A 23,378-nucleotide genomic window follows, 5' to 3' on the forward strand; every position below is an offset into this window, starting at 1 on the left:
TATACCCTATGAGGGGGTGCATTATACCCTATGAGGAGGCAGCATTATACCCTATGAGGAGGCAGCATTATACCCTATGAGGGGGTGCATTATACCCTATGAGGGGGGCAGCATTTTATTCTATGAAGGGTGCATTATACCCTATGAGGGGGCAGCATTATACCTTATGAGGGGGCAGCATTATACCCTATGAGGGGTTTCATTATACCCTATGTGGAGGCAGCATTATACCCTATGAGGAGGTGCCTTATACCCTATGAGGAGGCAGCATTATATGCTATGAGGGGGCAGCATTATGCCCTATGAGGGGCCAGCATTATACCCTATAAGAGGGTTCATTATACCCTATGAGAAGGCAGCATTATACCCTATGAGGAGGCAGCGTTATACCCTATGAGGAGGCAGCATTATACCCTATGAGGGGGGAAGCATTATACCCTATGAGGGGGTGCATTATACACTATGAGGAGGCAGCATTATACCCTATGAGGGGGCAGCGTTATACCCTATCAGGTGGCAGCATTATACCCTATGAGGAGGCAGCATTATACCCTATGAGGAGGCAGCATTATACCCTATGAGGGGGCAGCATTATACCCTATGAGGGGGCAGCATTATACCCTATGAGGAGGCAGCATTATACCCTATGAGGGGGCAGCATTATACCCTATAAGAAAGTTCATTATACCCTATGAGGAGGCAGCATTATACCCTATGAGGGGGGCAGCATTATACCCTATGAGGGGGTGCATTATACACTATGAGGAGGCAGCATTATACCCTATGAGGAGGCAGCATTATACCCTATAAGGAGGCAGCATTATACCCTATGAGGGGGCAGCATTATACCCTATGAGGGGGCAGCATTATACCCTATGAGGAGGCAGCATTATACCCTATGAGGAGGCAGCATTATACCCTATGAGGGGGCAGCATTATACCCTATGAGGGGGCAGCATTATACCCTATGAGGAGGCAGCATTATACCCTATGAGGGGGCAGCATTATACCCTATAAGAGGGTTCATTATACCCTATGAGGAGGCAGCATTATACCCTATGAGGAGGCAGCATTATAACCTATGAGGAGGCAGCGTTATACCCTATGAGGAGGCAGCATTATACCCTATGAGGGGGGCAGCATTATACCCTATGAGGGGGTGCATTATACACTATGAGGAGGCAGCATTATACCCTATGAGGAGGCAGCGTTATACCCTATGAGGAGGCAGCATTATACCCTATGAGGAGGCAGCATTATACCCTATGAGGAGGCAGCATTATACCCTATGAGGGGACAGCATTATACCCTATGAGGGGGCAGCATTATACCCTATGAGGAGGCAGCATTATACCCTATGAGGAGGCAGCATTATACCCTATGAGGAGGCAGCATTATACCCTATGAGGGGGCAGCATTATACCCTATGAGGAGGCAGCATTATACCCTATGAGGAGGCAGCATTATACCCTATGAGGGGGCAGCATTATACCCTGTGAGGAGGCAGCATTATACCCTATGAGGAGGCAGCATTATACCCTATGAGGAGGCAGCATTATACCCTATGAGGGGGCAGCATTATACCCTGTGAGGAGGCAGCATTATACCCTGTGAGGAGGCAGCATTATACCCTATGAGAAGGCAGCATTATACCCTATGAGGAGGCAGCATTATACCCTATGAGGAGGCAGCATTATACCCTATGAGGAGGCAGCATTATACCCTATGAGGAGGCAGCATTATACCCTATGAGGAGGCAGCATTATACCCTGTGAGGAGGCAGCATTATACCCTATGAGGAGGCAGCATTATACCCTATGAGGGGGCAGCATTATACCCTATGAGGGGGCAGCATTATACCCTATGAGGAGGCAGCATTATACCCTATGAGGAGGCAGCATTATACCCTATGAGGAGGCAGCATTTTTCCCTATGAGGAGGCAGCATTATACCCTATGAGGGGGCAGCATTATACCCTATGAGGGGGCAGCATTATACCCTATGAGGAGGCAGCATTATACCCTATGAGGAGGCAGCATTATACCCTATGAGGGGGCAGCATTATACCCTATGAGGGGGCAGCATTATACCCTATGAGGAGGCAGCATTATACCCTATGAGGAGGCAGCATTATACCCTATGAGGAGGCAGCATTATACCCTATGAGGAGGCAGCATTATACCCTATGAGGAGGCAGCATTATACCCTATGAGGAGGCAGCATTATATCCTATGAGGGGGCAGCATTATACCCTATGAGGAGGCAGCATTATACCCTATGAGGAGGCAGCATTTTTCCCTATGAGGAGGCAGCATTATACCCTATGAGGAGGCAGCATTATACCCTATGAGGGGGCAGCATTATACCCTATGAGGGGGCAGCATTATACCCTATGAGGAGGCAGCATTATACCCTATGAGGAGGCAGCATTATACCCTATGAGGAGGCAGCATTATACCCTATGAGGAGGCAGCATTATACCCTATGAGGTGGCAGCATTATACCCTAAGAGGTGGCAGCATTATACCGTATGAGGGGGGCAGCATTATACCCTATGAGGGGGTGCATTATACCCTATGAGGGGGGCAGCAGTTTATTCTATGAGGGGGTGCATTATACCCTATGAGGGGGCAACATTATACCCTATGAGGGGGTTCATTATACCCTATGAGGGGGTTCATTATACCCTATGAGGAAGCAGCATTATACCCTATGAGGGGGCAGCATTATACCCTATGAGGGGGTTCATTATACCCTATGAGGGGGTGCATTATACCCTATGAGGTGGCAGCATTATACCCTATGAGAGGGCTATATTCTATTAGATGGCTGCATAATATACTGTATTCTGTGAGGAGGCTGCATTATACTATATCAGGGGGCTGCTTTATATTCTATGAGGGGGCTACCCCAACTCCTGCTACATAATTCAGACATGTACTACCTTATATTATATCCGGATATTAGCGTGTTTTACCGCACAATTGGTGGTCTTGTATTTATCTCTATGTAGCTACATAGTGGGCCCCAAGATTGATTTTCTCTGTTGGGCCCTAGGTGCTCCAGTCCAACGCTGGTCTGCTGCCATGAGTCCGATCAGGTGCGAACAGGCAGTCATGCAAGTGCACGTTTGCTACTTGCACATGCTGACTAGACACGTTGGGCATCTTTCAATACAAAAGAATTGCGAGAAGCCAAAAGAGTGCAGTCGACACATGTATACTTGTATACTTGCCGTCACATGACCACCTGCTCACATCACCGATACAAGGGCCATTATTACTGTACATGGGGGACTCAGGGGACTTTATTAAATGTTAATATAAGTAGAACTCAGCACTCAAGAGAGGTATATAACAAGAATTACATTATATTCACAATCCATTTAGTCCAATGTGAATACAATTTCAGGGGGGCTGTCATATGGTGTGGGGGCCATTATAGAGTGTAAGGACTACTGTTTGGGCCTTTATACAGTTTGGGCGCTAATGAGAGGTCCATCATACAGCTTGGGGGCTAATATGGAAACTACTGTGAGAGGCCCTCATACAGTGTGGGAGCCAATATAAAGTATGGGGACTACTGTAGGGCCATTGTACAATGTGAGAGCTAATATGGGTGCTATTCTACAGTTATTGGCCATCATATAGTGTGGAGACTACTGTAGAGGCTAATATAAAGTGTGAGGGCCAATATATAGTATTGGACTTACTGTGGGAGCCATTAGACAGTGTGGAGGTCATTATATAGTGCGGTGTTACTGTGGGGGCCTTTATCCACTGTGATGACTACTGTGGAGTTCATTATATTGTGTTTTAGAGAGCAGTGGGCCCATCATATTGCTTATAGGGCAACTGTGGGCCCCTCATACCGTGTATAGGAGAGCTGTGGACCCACCCTGCTAAGTATAGGGAAGCTGTAGGCTCTTCATACTGTGCATGGAGGAGCTGTGGACTCACCATACTGTGTATAGGGAACATGTGGGCCCATAATACTGTATATATGGAAGCTGTGGGCCACCCATATTTTATTTAGGGGAGCTGTAGGGGAAATATACTGTGTATAGTGGATCTGGGAGTCCCTTATACTGTGTATAGGGGAGCTGTACATTTTGGGACTCGGGACAATATTAAACGTTAAGTGGGCACTTAAGAAACATTATTGTTATGGGGCGCTCAGAGTTTTGTGACTGTCAAAGGTGGCAGTATCAGTAGGATGAGAAGTTTGTGCAGGCAGGGAATAGATGGGAACGATGCTGGAAAAGTGAGAAATCATATGTGTCTTTGTTTTAATCTGTGCAGCTGAGACCTGGCTGAAGAAGTTGTCATGATGGTCTGGGCCAGATGGAAAAGACAGGAAAAGTGAATGTTTACATCAGAAAGTCCATCACCTGTAAGTCACTATTTATACCTGTAGTGTAAACTCCTGTATGTTTTGCAGCAGAGATATCTAGCACCATATGGCAGTAATAACAGTGTTTTTTTTATAGAGATTTATTTTCAGTAATACCATGGTCATCAGCAAGTTCCCCTATGCTGACAATTAGGGTGTGCCACTATAGTTGTAATCAGGGTTACCTGGTTAGGCGCCAACTCAGATGTTTCGCCCCCCCTCTGAGCTAAACCCCTAGCTACGCCTCTGCTTTCCCCTTTATAGAGCTGGAGGTGAGACTCCATATAACCAGCAGACTGTACATCACTAATGGCACAAGCATGTGAACTCCACACGGGAGAGTGGCCATGTAGTTTCTCACCTATACACAAGGAATAGATTAGTCAAACCGGTGAGGAACTACAAGTCCCAGCACCTGCCCACTAACGATTTCCACAACGCTGCTGCCGTCTTGCGCGTCTTTATCCTCCACACAGACCACAGAAAACAAGATAGGAGCTTTGATGACGTCAGGCCATGTGATCAATCACGTGTCTGGGAGGAGCCAGTCTTCGGGCTGTGCCGTATAGCACGTGTAGGGGGCGGTGTAGGCCGGTTACATGCCTATAGTATAGTATTAGGTTATATTACCCTGTGGCTTCACCAGACTGTGTCACAGGACGTACTGACATGGGGCGTAACTGACATGGGACGTACTGACACGGGACTTACTGACACGGAGAATAGCCGACACGGGACGTACTGACATGGGGCGTAACTGACACAGGACATACTGACATGGGGCGTAACTGACACAGGACGTATTGACATGGGGTGTAACCAGTGGCGGATTATAATGAGGTCAATTTGGGCAGTTGCCCCGGGCCCAGTGGGGTTAAGGGGCCCACAGCCCAGGCCAGTAAATTGCCCCATTATAATCCGCCACCGCGCAGGGCCGGATTATAGGCAGGGCAGGCGGGGCTTCAGCCCCGGGGCCCCCACCACAAGAGCTTCTAAGGGGGCCCCCACCACATTCCTGCTGGCTGCTGCAATGGCACTCCATCTTCTCCCCACCTAAAAGTGAGTGACCGTGGGGGCGGCATTATGTGCTCTGCTACCAGCAGCATCTACAAGTAGCGTGAACGCTGATGCTGCTGGTAGCGTGCAAAGGCTTGTGATGAGATCACAGGAGGTAAGGTGTCAGGGCCCCCGATCATGTGACCCCTGTCTCCTCCCCTCCTGTGACCTCATCACAGGTCCTGTGCGCACAGCACTGAGAGCAGCCATGTATGTGGAGTGCGGCTCTGCGGGTGGAGGTCGGTGCTGGAGGCTCCATTATTCTCTATGTGGAGTGCGGCTCTGCGGGTGGAGGTCGGTGCTGGAGGCTCCATTATTCTCTATGTGGAGTGCGGCTCTGCGGGTGGAGGTCAGTGCTGGAGGCTCCATTATTCTCTATGTGGAGTGTGGCTCTGCGGGTGGAGGTCGGTGCTGGAGGCTCCATTATTCTCTATGTGGAGTGTGGCTCTGCGGGTGGAGGTCGGTGCTGGAGGCTCCATTATTCTCTATGTGGAGTGCGGCTCTGCGGGTGGAGGTCGGTGCTAGAGGCCCCATTATTCTCTATGTGGAGTGCGGCTCTGCGGGTGGAGGTCGGTGCTGGAGGCTCCATTATTCTCTATGTGGAGTGCGGCTCTGCGGGTGGAGGTCGGTGCTGGAGGCTCCATTATTCTCTATGTGGAGTGCGGCTCTGCGGGTGGAGGTCGGTGCCGGAGGCTCCATTATTCTCTATGTGAAGTGCGGCTCTGCGGGTGCAGGTCGGTGCTGGAGGCCCCATTATTCTCTATGTGGAGTGCGGCTCTGCGGGTGGAGGTCGGTGCTGGAGGCTCCATTATTCTCTATGTGGAGTGCGGCTCTGCGGGTGGAGGTCGGTGCTGGAGGCTCCATTATTCTCTATGTGGAGTGCGGCTCTGCGGGTGGAGGTCGGTGCTGGAGGCTCCATTATTCTCTATGTGGAGTGCGGCTCTGCGGGTGGAGGTCGGTGCTGGAGGCCCCATTATTCTCTATGTGGAGTGCGGCTCTGCGGGTGGAGGTCGGTGCTGGAGGCTCCATTATTCTCTATGTGGAGTGCGGCTCTGCGGGTGGAGGTCAGTGCTGGAGGCCCCATTATTCTCTATGTGGAGTGCGGCTCTGCGGGTGGAGGTCGGTGCTGGAGGCCCCATTATTCTCTATGTGGAGTGCGGCTCTGCGGGTGGAGGTCGGTGCTGGAGGCTCCATTATTCTCTATGTGGAGTGGGGCTCTGCGGGTGGAGGTCGGTGCTGGAGGCTCCATTATTCTCTATGTAGAGTGCGGCTCTGCAGGTGGAGGTCGGTGCTGGAGGCTCCATTATTCTCTATGTGGAGTGCGGCTCTGCGGGTGGAGGTCGGTGCTGGAGGCTCCATTATTCTCTATGTGGAGTGGGGCTCTGCGGGTGGAGGTCGGTGCTGGAGGCTCCATTATTCTCTATGTAGAGTGCGGCTCTGCGGGTGGAGGTCGGTGCTGGAGGCTCCATTATTCTCTATGTGGAGTGTGGCTCTGCGGGTGGAGGTCGGTGCTGGAGGCTCCATTATTCTCTATGTGGAGTGCGGCTCTGCGGGTGGAGGTCGGTGCTGGAGGCTCCATTATTCTCTATGTGGAGTGCGGCTCTGCGGGTGGAGGTCGGTGCTGGAGGCTCCATTATTCTCTATGTGGAGTGCGGCTCTGCGGGTGGAGGTCGGTGCTGGAGGCTCCATTATTCTCTATGTGGAGTGCGGCTCTGCGGGTGGAGGTCGGTGCCGGAGGCTCCATTATTCTCTATGTGGAGTGCGGCTCTGCGGGTGGAGGTCGGTGCCGGAGGCTCCATTATTCTCTATGTGAAGTGCGGCTCTGCGGGTGCAGGTCGGTGCTGGAGGCCCCATTATTCTCTATGTGGAGTGCGGCTCTGCGGGTGGAGGTCGGTGCTGGAGGCTCCATTATTCTCTATGTGGAGTGCGGCTCTGCGGGTGGAGGTCGGTGCTGGAGGCTCCATTATTCTCTATGTGGAGTGCGGCTCTGCGGGTGGAGGTCGGTGCTGGAGGCCCCATTATTCTCTATGTGGAGTGCGGCTCTGCGGGTGGAGGTCGGTGCTGGAGGCTCCATTATTCTCTATGTGGAGTGCGGCTCTGCGGGTGGAGGTCGGTGCTGGAGGCCCCATTATTCTCTATGTGGAGTGCGGCTCTGCGGGTGGAGGTCAGTGCTGGAGGCCCCATTATTCTCTATGTGGAGTGCGGCTCTGCGGGTGGAGGTCGGTGCTGGAGGCTCCATTATTCTCTATGTGGAGTGCGGCTCTGTGGGAGGAGGTCGGTGCTGGAGGCTCCATTATTCTCTATGTGGAGTGCGGCTCTACGATTCGTGACCCCCGTCACGTGACGAGGGGGGCCCACAGAGTCTGAACTGCCCCGGGCCCTGGCTACCCTTAATCCACCCCTGGGTGTAACTGACACAGGACGTACTGACATGGGGCATAGCTGACACGGGACGAACTGACATGAAGTGTAGCTGACACGGGGAGTAACTGACACGGGAAGTACTGACACGGGGAGTAACTGGCATGGGAAGTACTGACACGGGGAGTAACTGAAACGGGACGTACTGACACGGGGAATAGCCGACACTGGATGTAACTGACCCAGGACGTACAGACATGTGGTGTAACTGACACAGGACGTACTGACATGGGGCGTAACTGACAGGACGTAACTGACACGGGAAATAGCTGACACGGGACAAACTGACATGGGGTGTAGCTGACACGGGGAGTAGCTGACACGGGGAGTAGCTGACACGGGGAGTAGCTGACACGGGGAGTAGCTGACACGGGGAGTAGCTGACACGGGGAGTAGCTGACACGGGGAGTAGCTGACACGGGGAGTAGCTGACACGGGGAGTAGCTGACACGGGACGTACTGACACGGGACGTACTGACACGGGACGTACTGACACGGGACGTACTGACACGGGACGTACTGACACGGGACGTACTGACACGGGACGTACTGACACGGGACGTACTGACACGGGACGTACTGACACGGGACGTACTGACACGGGACGTACTGACACGGGACGTACTGACACGGGACGTACTGACACGGGACGTACTGACACGGGGAGTAGCTGACACGGGATGTAACTGACACGGGGAGTAGCTGACACGGGGAGTAAGTGACACAGGACGTACTGACACGGGGAGTAACTGACATGGGAAGTAACTGACACGGGATGTAACTGACACGGGACGAACTGACATAGAATGTAGCTGACACAGGATGTACTGACACGGGGAGTAACTGACATGTGGAGTAACTGACACGGGACGTACTGACACGGGACGAACTGACATGGGGTGTAGCTGACACGGGGAGTAGCTGACACGGGGAGTAGCTGACACGGGGAGTAGCTGACACGGGGAGTAGCTGACACGGGGAGTAGCTGACACGGGGAGTAGCTGACACGGGGAGTAGCTGACACGGGGAGTAGCTGACACGGGGAGTAGCTGACACGGGGAGTAGCTGACACGGGGAGTAACTGACACGGGGAGTAACTGACACGGGACGTACTGACACGGGACGTACTGACACGGGACGTACTGACACGGGGAGTAACTGACATGGGACGTACTGACACGGGGAGTAACTGATGACGTACTGAGACGGGGAGTAACTGACACGGGACGTACTGACATAGGACGTAACTGACAGGAATAAAGAAAAATTATCAACATAATAACTTGTTGGTCCCTAAATCTAGAGAAGTGCAATAGATTTCTTGTGCATCAGACATGGAATATATGTAGCATCATAGCACATCCCCTTAGAAATGAAATTTTAGGAGAAAAATGGAAACATTGCAAAACGAGTATCATTTAAAACTTAAATTTTAATGAATTAAAAAAAAAAATAAATTTTAGCGATAAAAATTTAAGCAGAAAGAACCGTGTTGCAACAGTGTATCAGCAGTGATGCGCTGTAATCAAGTAACCAGAGGACGGTAAATAGAATAAAATATACCAATATCATATGGTAAAGACAGATTGACGTGTGATTTTTGTATTTTTAATATAGGGCTCCAAAGAGGCTGCAAAATATTTGTTATTCCCTCTAACTAAAACTACAAAATCTCAGACAGCTAATTGTAAGGTGCAAGTGCATTGTTACATAGCAAGAGATCTACTTAATCCAGGTACACTCTAGTGGTTGTGGTAAATGGTCGGTCACTGTCAGCCTTGAGTACTAGGCATCATATTTCCATCGTAGCACTTGATTTGGTAGGGGAATGATAGAGGAGTAAGGGTATGTGCACACGCTGCGGATTCCTACAGTACCATTCAAATGAATGGTAAAAAAAAATCCGTGCGGATTTGCTGCGGTTTTGAAACCGCAGAAAGAAGTGACATGTCAATTATTTCTGCGGAATCCGCAGCGGGTTCCTATCTCCACCATTGTGGAGATGGTGAATCCGCAGGCAAAACCGCAGATAATCCGCAGGTCTTTTGACCTGCGGTTTATCTGCAGTTTTTGCAAAATCCGTGCGGATTAATCCGCAGCGGATTCCGCAGCGTCTGCACACACCCTAAGTCAAATCAAAGTCAATATACTTACAAGGTGGCTAGTGCCTTATGAGGTATATGCAGTGCACCACCACCCCGAAGCCGACGTTTCCTCTATGCTTTTTCAAAAAGGGGCATTGATTAACAGCTGGCTGTGTGTCCCTTAAAAAGTCCATGGGGGTCGCTGATTAGATGTGACGTCAGCATTCAGTGTTTTATTGGCGCATGTTAGCTTGACGTTGCCCATCCCCTTGTAAGGCTAGTTTCACATTAGCGTTTTTTTGCGCAGCGCATCGGGCGCATAAAAAACGCAAAGAAAAACGCAAAACAAACGCGCGTTTTTTTAACGTCATGCGCACGCTGATGTGTAAAAAAAAACGCAGCGTTGTTTGCGTTTTGCATGCGTTTTTTGCATGCGTTGGCGTTTTTTATGCGCATGCGTTTTTAAGTGTGACGTTTTTTCCATTGTCTAGAGAATATTCTAGACTTGTTTAACTCAAAAACGCATGCGCAAAAAACCGCAAGCGTTCCCATAGGCTCCAATGTGGTGTTTTTGCGCATTCCGTGCGCAAGCGTGCGCATGCGTTTTTTTGACGAGACAGGGCGGAACCAAAAATGCAACATGTTGCGTCTGGCGCGCCTGGCGCAAAAGACAAAAAAACGCATGCGCACGAAAACGCAAGTATGCGCAAGACCATGCGCACGTCATGTTAAGTATAGGTGCGCAGTGCGCATGCGCACGATGCGCTGCGCACAAAAGCGCTAATGTGAAACCAGCCTAAAGTGACTTCCGGTATTGCCGCGGAACGCTTGCATTCCCTACTGCGCAGAACCGAAGTCCAGGAGGCATCCGAGCCGACATGCGCACACACTGATCTCCGAGGTAGAGAGGGGAGGATCCCAAAGAAGGTTAGTGGCTTCCCAATGAAATTTAGAGACTGCTCACTCTCTGCAGTAGCATTGTGCATAGAGGGTAATGCTTATTATCGCAAACAGGGCGGTGCTCAGTATCGCAAACAGAGCGGTACTCAGGCTCAGACTGGCCGATAGGGTAACAGGGGAATCCCCCGGTGGGCCCCTGGGCAGATCTGGGCCCCTAACCCCACTGTATGAGAAGTACTTGGCATAATTCAATTGATTTTGTATAGTAAAAGGCAACGTCATCATTCATTAATAAAACTACCCAGTTTATTATTACATAGAGATATAGGTAAATTTGTGAACGAGGGTAGTGTATTATTTGTATGCAGGTGGGCCCCCAAAGTCAGTGTTACTGGTGGGCCCTTGGCACCCCAATCCGACACTACTCAATGTCAAATGAAAGGTTAATGGCTTCGTTCTGCAGATTAGAAATCGCTCACGTTCAGCAGAGTTATGCAAAGAGGACAGAGCCTACTGCAAAAAAAATGTAGACTAACTGTTCTGTCTCCGACATCTAATTTGTAATCTCTGATTATCTGTTTGTTAATATTTGCAGTGTTTTGACTCCCTCTAGTGGCCAGAGTCATAATCACAGTCTTATCCTGTTGTTTTTTCCATTCTTAAGGGGATCTGTCACCCCATTTTTCGCCTATCAGCTGCCAGTACCGCCATGAGAGGCTTATCTACAGCATGCTGTAGATAAGCCCCCGATGTAACCTGAAAGATAAGAAAAACACGTTAGATTATACTCACCCCGGCATTCAGTCTGGTCCGATGGGTGTCGCCATCCGATCCGGCGCCTCCCATCTTCATACGATGATGTCCTCCCTCTGTCCTATTGAGGGCAGAGCAGAGTACTGCAGTGCGCAGGCGCCAGTGCTCTCTGACCTTTCCCGGCGCCTGCGCACTGAAGTAATTTACTCTGCCCTCAACAGGGCAGAGAAAGTACGCCTGCGCAGGAGCCGACGGAGAAGCAAGAAGGAGGACGTCATCGTATGAAAATGGGAGGCGCCGGATCGGAATGCGCCACCCACCGCCCCTGACTCCGCCCCCGAGTGAGTATAATCTAACATGTTTTTCTTATCTTTCAGGTTTCATCGGGGGCTTATCTACAGCATTACAGAATGTCGTAGATAAGCCCCTGATGGCGGTGCCGGCAGCTGATAGGCCGAAAATTAGGTGACAGATTCCCTTTAATGTCTGAATCTCTTTCCTTCTTTTGCAGAGCATTATGGTAGCTTTCCCTCCACTTTCCTCCATTTTCCTTCAGCCTGTATCTGAGAAAGATGTCTCCCACTACTTTCCCCTTGCGATTGCATTGCCGGTAGGTGTTTATGTTCTTTATAGCTAATTCCTGTCCTAATTTCAGCCTGGTTTAGTCCTGCTCCCTGGTCAGCTACTAGTGTGTAAATATTCATTCACAATGTATGTCATGCATAATGTGTATATCTGTTGTACCCTGTACTGATTATGTGTATTATATTGTTTTCAGTGTCACCGCATCATTATAGCATCAAGTTCAATAAAATCACAGACCCAATCACAGTCTCCTTATTGGAACTGGTATAGTGGTTTAGCTGTCTGTATAGCTGCAATAGTCTGCTTCATTCAGTGAGGACAGAACACTAACATACATAAATTGTTTAACAGGGATAAGATGTGGCTTTCAGTGCACTGTATGTGTTAATGTGCAAGCAATAAGGGCAATGTGTACACAGGGCCGGCCCGAGAGATTACGGCGCCCTAGGCGAAACTATTTTGTTGCGCCCCTACTATTCTTGGCAGTAGATGAAAACTTGGGATATAAATTTAGGAGCAAAATAAACCACAACAATGATTAATTAACTCTCTCCTAACTCTTTAATCTTCTGAGAAGTTGTATAGGACAAATATATACAAAGTAATCAATAACACAAAACAAAAACGACCATAGGTAATTAAAATTTTTGTTTCCTTGCCTTTTTTTTTTTAAAGGATGACACTAAGTCACCGAGATTAATTTGTTTAGCAACTTCAGATTCTATCGAAATTGTTGCCAACCCAACCAACCTCTCTTGCGTCATATTTGCCCTTAAATATGTGCACTTTTCTTTCCATCCCTAAAACTTTTTGCCTTTTGAAAAGATTTTTTATAATTTTTTCTATTTTTTTCTCTGGCGCCCCCTTTGGAATTGAATTGTACCAGTAAAGAATTAAAGTCCCTAATTTAAAAATGATAATGGTAAGTGATGAAAATTATTTACAGAAATTTGATATGCTGCCACTATGAGGCTAATTTTAATATAAAGAGAAGTGTAGACTAGAAGGACAATAGAGACTGGGGTAAAAGAAATGTGTGTGATAGTAACATAGTTATTAAGGTTGAAGGAAGACTTTAAGTCCATCTAGATCAACCCATATCCTATCCTAACTTGTCCTAACATGTTGATCCAGAGGAAGGCAAAAAAAACCCCATGTGGCAAACAGTAAGCTTCACATTGGGGAAAAAAATTCCTTCCCGACTCCACATACGGCAATCAGACTAGCTCCCTGGATCAATGCAATATCAAGGAAACTAGTGTATATAACCTGTAATACTATACTTTTCAAGAAAGGTATCCAGTCCCTTCTTAAATTTTAGTAGGAAATCACTCATTACAATATCATACGGCAGAGAGTTCCATAGTCTCACTGCTCTTACAGTAAAGAATCCGCGTCTGTGAGTATCCTTAAACCTTCTTTCCTCCAGACATAGAGGATGCCCCCTTGTCCCTGTCACAGGTCTAAGAGTAAAAAGATCATTAGAAAGGTCTTTGTACTGTCCCCGCATATATTTATACATTGTAATAAGATCACCCCTAAGCCTTCGATTTTCCAAACTAAATAACCCCAAGTGTAATAACCTGTCTTGGTATTGCAGACCCCCCAGTTCCCTAATAACCTTGGTCGCTCTTCTCTGCACCCGCTCCAGTTCAGCTATGTCTTTCTTATACACTTGAGACCAGAACTGTACACAGTATACTAAGTGTGGTCGCACTAGTGACTTATATAGAGGTAAAATTATGTTCTCATGAGCATCTATGCCTCTTTTTTAACGCATCCCATTATTTTATTTGCCTTTGCAGCAGCTGCCTGACACTGGCCGCTAAATGTGAGTTTGTCGTCCACCCATATACCCAAGTCTTTTTCAGTGACAGTTTTGCCCAGTGTTTTACAATTAAGCACATAATTATACATCTTGTTCGTTCTACCCAAGTGCAGCACCTTATGTTTATCCCCATTAAAGCTCATTTGCCATTTATCAGCCCAAGCTTCTAGTTTACATAAATCCTCCTGTAATATAAAATTGTCCTCCTCTGTATTGATTACCCTGCAGAGTTTCGTGTCATCTGCAGATATTGAAATTCTACTCTCTATGCCCCCTACAAGGTCATTAATAAATATGTTAAAAAGAAGCGGGCCGAATACTGACCCCTGTGGTACCCCACTGCTAACCGTGACCCAGTCCGAGTGTGCTGCATTAATAACCACCCTTTTGTTTCCTATCCCTGAGCCAGCTCTTAACCCACTTACACATATTTTCCCCTATCCCCATTGTTCTCATTTTATGTATTAACCTTTTGTGTGGCACCGTATCAAAAGCTTTTGAAAAGTCCATGTACACTACGTCCACTGCATTCCCTTGGTCCAGTCCGGAACTTACCTCTTCATAAAAGCTTATCAGATTAGTCTGATAGGAATGGTCCCTTGTAAACCCATGTTAATATTGGGTCATGAGGTTATTCTTCTCCAGATACTCCAGTATAGTATCTCTTAGGAAACCCTCCAGGATTTTACCCACAGTTGAGGTTAAACTTACTGGCCTATAATTTCCAAGTTCAGCTTTTGTCCCCTTTTTGAATATTGGCATCACATTTAATAATAATAATAATAATAATTTTATTTCTATAGCACCGACATATTCCGCAGCATTTTACATTTCAGAGGGGACTTGTACAGACAATAGACATTACAGCATAACGCTAATCACATAGATCATAACAGATACCAAGAGGAATGAGGGCCCTGCTCGCAAGCTTACAGTCCGTAAGGAAAAAAGGTAGACACGAAAGGTGGGTGGTAAAAGTTGCCTTCATTGTTCGGACCAGCCATAATGTTAAGTGTGTAACAGTACAGACACAGAGGGCTAATGGATGCATAAAGCATGTGGAACATGATGCAGGGAACCTGGTTATGGTAAAACTTTTGACTGTGAGACACATGGATAGTTAGGTTAATGTGTTGAGGCGATAGGCCAGTCTGAATAAATGCGTTTTTAGGGCACACTTAAAATTGTCAGGATTGGGAACTAATCATATTGACCTGGGAAGTGTATTCCAAAGATTTGGCGCAGCACGTGTATAGTCTTGGAGACGGGAGTGAGAGGTTCTGATTATTGAGGATGCTAACCTCAGGTCATCAGCAGAACAGTGGGCACGGGTAGGGTGGTAGATTGAAACGAGGGAGGAGATGTAGGGTGGTGCTGAGTCATGGAGGGCTTTGTGGGTGAGGGTAATAAGTTTGTACTGGGTTCTGGAGTTGATGGGTAGCCAGTGTAATGACTGGCACAAGGTAGAGGCGTCGGTGTAACGATTGGTCAGGAATATGATCCTGACTTTGGTAAGAGGGAGACCAATTAGAAGAGAGTTACAATAGTCCAGATGAGAATGAATAAGAGAAACAGTAAGAGTTTTTGCGGAGTCGAAGTTAAGAAAAGGTCTAATTCTAGAAATGTTTTTGAAATGCAGATAACAAGAGCGAGCCAGTGATCGGATGTGGGGGGGTGAATGAAAGTTCGGAGTCAAGTATGACCCCAAGACAGCGGGCATGTTGCTGGGGAGTAATAGTGGAACCACACACAGAAATGGCAATGTCAGGCATAGGTGCATTAGTGGAGGGAGGAAACACAAGGAGTTCAGTCTTTGACAGGTTCAGTTTCAGATATAGTGAAGACATGATGTTAGACACAGCGTTTAGACAATTGCTGGTGTTTTCTAAAAAGGCGCAGGCGAGATGTCAGGAGAAGAAGCATATAATTGGGTGTCATCAGCATAGAGATGGTACTGGAAACCAAATCTACTGATTGTTTGACCAATAGGGGCAGTATACAAAGAGAAGAGGAGGGGGCCTAGAGGAACCCCAACAGTAAGTGGAAGATGTCGGGATGAGGAGTCAGCAAAAGATACAGTAAAGGAGTGGTCAGAGAGATAGGAGAAGAACCAGGAGAGAACGGTGTCCTTGATGCCGATGGAGCGGAGCATAGTGAGGAGGAGCTGTTGATCCACAGTGTCGAATGCTTCAGAGAGATCCAAGAAAATTAGAATGGAGTAGTGACCATTTGATTTAGCTGTTAGTAGATCATTAGACTTTAGTGATGGAAGTTTCAGTGGAGTGTAGAGAGCGGAAACCAGATTGGAGAGGGTCGAGAAGAGAGTTATCTGAGACATATCGGATAAGACGGGAGTAGACGAGGCGTTACACATTTGCATTCTATAATGCTGTAGATAATCCTCCAATCCGCCTGTAAGACAAGAAAAATAACCTTTATTATATATTATCCCGTCCGATGGGTGTCGCAGGTCTTGGTCCGGCACCTCCCATCTTCTTGCAATGCCGTCCTCCTGCTTGATTCATGACTCCCGAGAATTCTTATCTGCCCTGTTGAGGGCAGAGCAAAGTACTGCAATGCGCAGGCGAGGGGCCTTTCAGTATAATATAGGTACCATACAGTGTAATGCACTCCACATGGTCCTTGATAGAGTATAATGCAGTATATTGCAGCCCCCCTCACTGTCTACTGCACCCCCCTCTTAGAGTATACTGCACCCCCCTCTTAGAGTATACTGCACCCCCCTCTTAGAGTATACTGCAGCCCCTCTCACAGTAAACTGCAGCTCTTTCAGAGTATAGTGCAGTGCCCTCAGAGTATAGTGCAGCCCCCCTCACACACACAGTAAAATGCAGCCCCCCTCACACACACAGTATAATGTAGCCTCCTACACATACACAGCATAATGCAGACCCCCACTCACAATATAATGCAGCCCCCACAGTACACACATACATGCACACACAGCACACATATACAATACTCACCCCTCCTCCCCGTTCCCCGTGCAGCTCCAGGCTCTGCTTCGGTCTCATCAGCTCCACTGCTTGCACAGCGTGGCACACGATGATGTAACATCATCGTGCGCCCTCTAAGTCAGAAGCAGAGGGGCCCCTGAAGGAGCGGGGGCCCTAGGCAGCTGCCTGGTCTGCGTGCCCCTAACACTGGCCCTGTATACAGGTTTTCACAATGTGGCTACCCCCTTTATTATGGTTTACTTTCCACATTCCCCATTATGGGATCCTCATTGCAGGATGTTTAGCGACTGTTATTTCGCCTTAGTTACCATATTATCAGTCACAATTTGGTAGAGTTTCATTGATTAAATTAATCTGTCGTAGCTCTTGACTTTTGTTACTTGTATGCATAGTTTTTCTATAGCATGGAGGACTGGGTGATGGCTTTATTTGGCATGGTTGATGGCGGTCGAGTCCATTTAAGCTGTCAAATGGCCTCTTTGGTGGCGGTTTGGGAGTCAGGTGGAGGCTGCAGACAAGTTAAGGTGGACTTATTTTAACTAATAGAGGAAGTAAAACCTCATAGTGGTGAACAGGCTCGGCTTTGGTGGCCAGCCTCAAGGATGTTGTAATGGTAACGTCAATCAGGGGTGGGCACGGTGGTAAAACACAGGAGTGAGGATAATAGGGGCATTGGTGCCCTGAAAGTTTACTGGCTCTGTTTGAATGGCCCCCAGTGCGTGCCGCCCCTTTAGGGCTGTCTGTCCTGGTGCTGTATGTCAGACAGCTGGGGTATCACAGAACTCGTGAATCCCAATGTACTAGCACGTCACCTGACTCCTGCTGTCATTGTTTAATCCTGTGATTTAAATAAAACTGTGGCCATTTTGACAACCAAAATAAAGTGTTTTGTGTATTTATTCCGGTGTCTAGGTTTACTGTAGTTATGGTTGTTTTAAGATGGAGTGGGGGTCCGTCCCATATCCAAAAGTCAAGCATTTTCAGGAAGAGGTTAAGAAAAAATAGCTGCAGGCATTTAATAGCATTAGTTCAGAAGAATATAGAAAATGTTTTGAATAGTGGAAAAATCATTGGGACAAGTGCGTATCATCTAACGGACAGGATTTTGAAGGAAATTAATGTATTCGCGATGTTATCCTTGTTTATAAAATAACAAGTTCCTTTGAATGAGTGTCACTAATTATCCCATGAGGCTGTGAGTTATTTGCAGTCTGTGATTGATGATTTTCTTTATTTATCTATATAACTATTTCTGATGTTGTAAACTTGATATATAAAACCACATTGGCAGTTATGATGACGTCACAGGACGCTTGTTATCATAGACCTCACATGATATCACAGTTGCTTTAGAACATACAAGGTTCTAATCCGGAACCATCTTGTCTTCCAGCTTGCAGAGGACGAGTCCAGTTAGGAAACTCTCCAATAAACGCCCAGACCTGGTCACATCAGAGAGGGATGAGGAGTAAATCGCTGTACAGCGTTAGGCACAGCACAGCAGGGCCTGGAAATGATCTGCAGTGTCCTGTTGGGTGATCTGCAGTTATCAAGAGAGAAAACTTTCCAAGGTCCAGCCCGGAAGGTGGGTGTGCGTGCATGTGCCTATGTATGTGGGTATACATACGTGTGTGTCCCCAAAACACGCAGTATTTGTGTATATCCCCAGCAATAAAGGGGTGGGAGTGTGACTAGAGCACTAATGGGGTGTGTGTTTGTTGGTTTGTGTGATAACCCCAGCAATAAAAAGGATGTCTGTGGATGTGTGTGTCAGTGTGTGTTTTAGCTCCTCAGGCAGTGAAGTTCCAGTGTATTATCTTCTTTACTTAAATATTAGATTTTATTGCACTTTTACAGAATAAAATATAAATAAATGAAAATAAACATGAATAAAAATATTTTTTTTACTTCAATAAATTTTTATTGCATATTTTCGAAAAAATCCCCTAAAACACAATTTATTAAAGTACATTAAAAAACACCTATCCCAGTGAAAAAATGGCAAATGCCATGAATGAAAAGACCTAATCTGGGATGCTACATAGCCCTACATTAAGGCTTACTGATACCTTCCTAGCCGTGAAGGTTGGCACCCTATAAGAACGAATTTTGGCGCCCCCACTCAACGAGGACTGTCCCTCACTCCCCTACCAGTCTCTAATAAGACAGGAGGGAAAACAATAATCCGATAGTGCAGAAATGAATCAATCAATAACCATTATATCCATATACGATACCCAGATGATGCATGATGACCATAACCATCATGCATCATCTGGGTATCGTATATGGATATAATGGTTATTGATTGATCCTCCTGATGAACTGCTACAGGCGGAGAAACGCGTCGGGGTACACCTGCACATAAGTGACTCTGTTTATTATACTATGATTCATAATATACCCCTGAGAGGGGCGAATCTGTATTATCTGTCTCTTTGACATATTAGTCTGTCACAAATGATCATGATGTGGTGATATTAGAATTTTATATATCTGTGATATTATTCTGGGGTCCTGCTTTAGCCTAAGGCAATTTGAATATTCATTGTTGTATTATCTGAGGGGCATACCTGCACATGACAAGCAATTCAATAGTTTAAAATATACCCCTGTGTTGGGGGCTGATTTTTATCATCTGTCTGTTTGATATATTAGTTTATAAGCGATCAGGATGCGGAAGTACCAATTGTTTGGGGTCTTGCTCTAGCTTAGGGCAATTTGAATATTCATTTCTGCACTACCGGATTATTGTTCTCCCTCCTGTCTTATTAGGGACTGGTAGGGGAGTGAGGGACAGTCCTCGTTGAGTGGGGGTGCCAAAATTCGTTCTTATAGGGTGCCAACCTCCACGGCTAGGAAGGTATCAGTAAGCCTTAATGTAGGACTATGTAGCATCCCAGATTAGGTCTTTTCATTCATGGCATTTGCCATTTTTTCACTGGGATAGGTGTTTTTTAATGTACTTTAATAAATTGTGTTTTAGGGGATTTATATGTTCGCACTACTTTTTGATTCCCATGAGTTATACATTTCATATGTTCAATATATTTTCGAAAAAGAAAACATATAAGTAACAACACCCCTAACGTAGGTGTTTAAACAAGGGAAACATAAGCATAAATGCGCATACTCATAGATTGACATAATGTATAAAGCAGGAAACATATCGACACTTGCATATAAAAAAAAAATCGTCTGAAAAGATATATATCTTCAATGCAAAGGGGCAGACCTCTGACTAAGCAACCACGGTTCCCATATTCGATCAACCTTTTTCTTGGTAACTGACGAGTGCGCCAGAGTTTGTTCTTATTGACAATGTATATTGATTTTGTCCACCACTTCTCTCATGGTGGGAAGAGCCATCCCCTTCCATTTAGCAGCAAAGGTGAGCCTAGCCGCAATCAGAATATGTGACACTATACCCCTGATATTTATAGGAAAATCAGTTGTCCCTATATGCAACAGTCCCATTGACGGTGTCAAGTTAACCTGAATCCCAGTCACCTCCCTTAACAACATATTTATAGTATTAAAAAAAACGATTGCCACCAGACAGGACCACCACATGTGGCTCAACGATCCCAAACCACCGCAACCTTTCCAGCAAGCCGAAGTCTGGTTTGGCCCATAATTTACCAGTTGTCTTGGACACCTATACTGCCTAAGATGCATCTTCTTTAACTGTTCTAGGTGACCAATACAAGATGACACTCTACGTATTTCTCTTAAACTATCCCTCCATTCCTCTGGATCCCATGTTGTTCCCAATTCCTCCTCCCATTTTAGCATATATGATAATTTAGCATCCACCTCTGGATCATTTAATACACTATAAAGGATTGAAACACCTCTGGGGCCTGGTTCGGGTCGTAGGAGGAATCCCATGACTTTGTGATTCACAGGGGGTTTAAGGAAGAGGGAGTCTGGCATAGTTTGGAGCAGATGATCTGTAGGTATTGGTAAAAAAGACGCCTAATACTAGGGAATTTGGAACAGAGTTGATCGAATGGGATGACAAGAGAGCCATCTATCAGGTCATGAATAAAAATATTTACTAAAAAGTCACAAGGACATACATCATCACATGATTAACAATACAGTGAATAATTCATTTTCAACTATCAATTCATTTCTGTCAGTTTGCCTGAACTGTCAATCACACTGATCTATAGCTCTACACGTAGCAATTCAATCCTTGGTCTATTTTTTTATCACAAGATGGTATCTCAAGGAGCACATCTCCTGACACTAATATATTTTTACACTATTTATTTACCTATTTGAGATTTGTCACAATTCAGTATATGTTGAATGCCTTTATCTGATAGAAAATAAATTTAATTGTACAACTTCAGATTAATTCTTTTAGACATGTGACTGTGTACGCTCCTCCCTCTGCTCCTCAACCCTTTTTAGATTTTTTTTTATATATATACCATGTGTTTAGATGGGTGTTTTGAGGTGAATGTGTGTGTTGAGGTGAGTGTGTGTTGAGGTGAATGTGTGTGTGTTAAAGTGAGTGTGTGTGTTAAAGTGAGTGTGTGTGTTGAAGTGAGTGTGTGTGTTGAAGTGAGTGTGTGTGTTGAAGTGAGTGTGTGTGTTGAAGTGAGTGTGTGTGTTGAAGTGAGTGTGTGTGTTGAAGTGAGTGTGTGTGTTGAAGTGAGTGTGTGTTGAGGTGGGTGTGTGTTGAGGTGGGTGTGTGTTGAGGTGGGTGTGTGTTGAGGTGGGTGTGTGTTGAGGTGGGTGTGTGTGTTGAGGTGACTGTGTGTGTGCTGAGGTGAGTGTGTGTGTTAGGCCAGGATCACACATGCGAGAAATACTGCCGAGTTTCACATGTATTGCTATGCCGCCTCACGCTCCGATCCGAGTGCCGGCGGCAGTGCCGGTATTAACATTTCTCGCATATGTGATCCTGGCCTTAAGGTGAGTGTGTGTGTTGAGGTGTGTGTGTTGAGATGAGGTGAGTGTGTGTGTGAGTTGTCTGTTGAGTTGAGTGTGTGTTGAGGAGAGTGTCTGTGTTGGTGTGTATGTGTTGAGGTGACTGTGTGTCTTGAGGTGACTGTGTGTCTTGATGTGACTGTGTGTCTTGATGTGACTGTGTGTCTTGATGTGACTGTGTGTCTTGATGTGACTGTGTGTCTTGATGTGACTGTGTGTCTTGAGATGACTGTGTGTGTTGAGGTGACTGTGCGTGTTGAGGTGAGTTGTGTCTTGAGGTGAGTGTGTGTGTGTCTTGAGGTAACTGTGTGTGTGTCTTGAGGTGACTGTGTGTTGAGGTAAGTGTGTGTGTTGAGGTGAGTGTGTGTTGATGTGAGTGTGTGCGTTGAGGTGTGTTGAGATGAGGTGAGTGTGTGTGTGTGTTGTGGGTTGACATGAGTGTATGTTGAAGTGAATGTGTGGTGAGGTGAGTGTGTGTGTTGAGGTGAGTGTGTGTGTGTTGAGGTGTGTTTTTGTGTATTTTAGGGCTCATACTCACTTGCGAGAGACTCGCATGAAAAGTGTGTGTATATATAATATGTATATATATGTATATATATATATAGAACCGTATATACTTGAGTATAAGCCCACCCAAGTATAAGCCGAGTCCCCTAATTTTGCCATGGAAAACTGGGTAAGCTTAATGACTCGAGTATAAGCCGGGTGTACATTGTTGCCTCATCCCTGTCCTGCGCTGTGTGGCTCGCCCCCCTCCCAGTACCCGTGGCTTGGCTCCCTGTCCTCCCCCGTCCTCCTCCGTGCTGCACCCGTCCTCTGTGCTCCAATGCCCTCTGTGCAGCCCCCGACCTCCTCTGTGCAGCCCCCGACCTCCTCTGTGCAGCCCCCGTCCTCTGTGCAGTCCCCGTCCTCCTCCTTCATACTCACCCTGCTGTGCCGTCGCTGAACGTCCCTGAGTCCTCCGTTGTCCAGCGCTGACAGCTTCTTCCTGTCTTCAGCGGTCACATGGTACCGCTCATTAAGCTCATGAATATGCTTCCACGCCCATGGGCGTCCATATTCATGAGCTTAATGAGCTGTACCATGTGACCACTGAAAGCAGGAAGAAGCTGTCAGCGCTGGGACAAGGAGGATGCAGGGGACGTTCAGGGAGGCACGGGAGGGGCGAGTATGACTTCCCAGCCACCGGCTCTTGCCGCCGCTCCCCCTTCCCCGCTGAATGACCGAGGGGGCATTTTCAGCACAAAAAAAATGTGCTGAAAATCTTGTCTTATACACGAGTATATACAGTACGAGATATATATATATATATATACAGTAGATAGATAGATACAGGAGTTGGCAAAATAATGGAAACATCAACAAAAGTTAGTTTAATATGGTGTAGGTCCACCTTTTGCGGCGATTACAGCCTCAATTCTCCGAGGTATGAATTCA

General features: G+C 46.7%; 1 protein-coding gene and 1 long non-coding RNA gene across 2 annotated transcripts in view; both read right to left on the reverse strand.

Annotated features, from left to right (window-relative positions):
• The window catches only part of MSL2 (MSL complex subunit 2), a 59,022-nt gene extending 54,119 nt beyond the window's left edge, over nt 1–4,903 (reverse strand). The window contains exon 1 of the mRNA XM_073576495.1: nt 4,754–4,903. The gene's annotated coding sequence lies outside the window, so the exon portion shown is untranslated. The remainder of the gene's footprint in view (nt 1–4,753) is intronic.
• Nucleotides 4,904–14,793: 9,890 nt separating this feature from the next.
• On the reverse strand, nt 14,794–22,953 carry LOC141091216 (uncharacterized). Its single transcript, XR_012232457.1, has 2 exons — nt 22,869–22,953; nt 14,794–16,431 (listed from the first exon to the last, which is right to left on the reverse strand). It is a non-coding gene; the product is annotated as an uncharacterized lncRNA (long non-coding RNA).
• Between the last annotated feature and the right edge of the window lie 425 nt (nt 22,954–23,378).

Source organism: Dendrobates tinctorius, unplaced genomic scaffold (assembly GCF_039654945.1).
Source record: "Dendrobates tinctorius isolate UK_male_01 unplaced genomic scaffold, ASM3965494v1 ptg000049l, whole genome shotgun sequence".
In the NCBI taxonomy this organism is placed as follows: domain Eukaryota; kingdom Metazoa; phylum Chordata; class Amphibia; order Anura; family Dendrobatidae; genus Dendrobates; species Dendrobates tinctorius.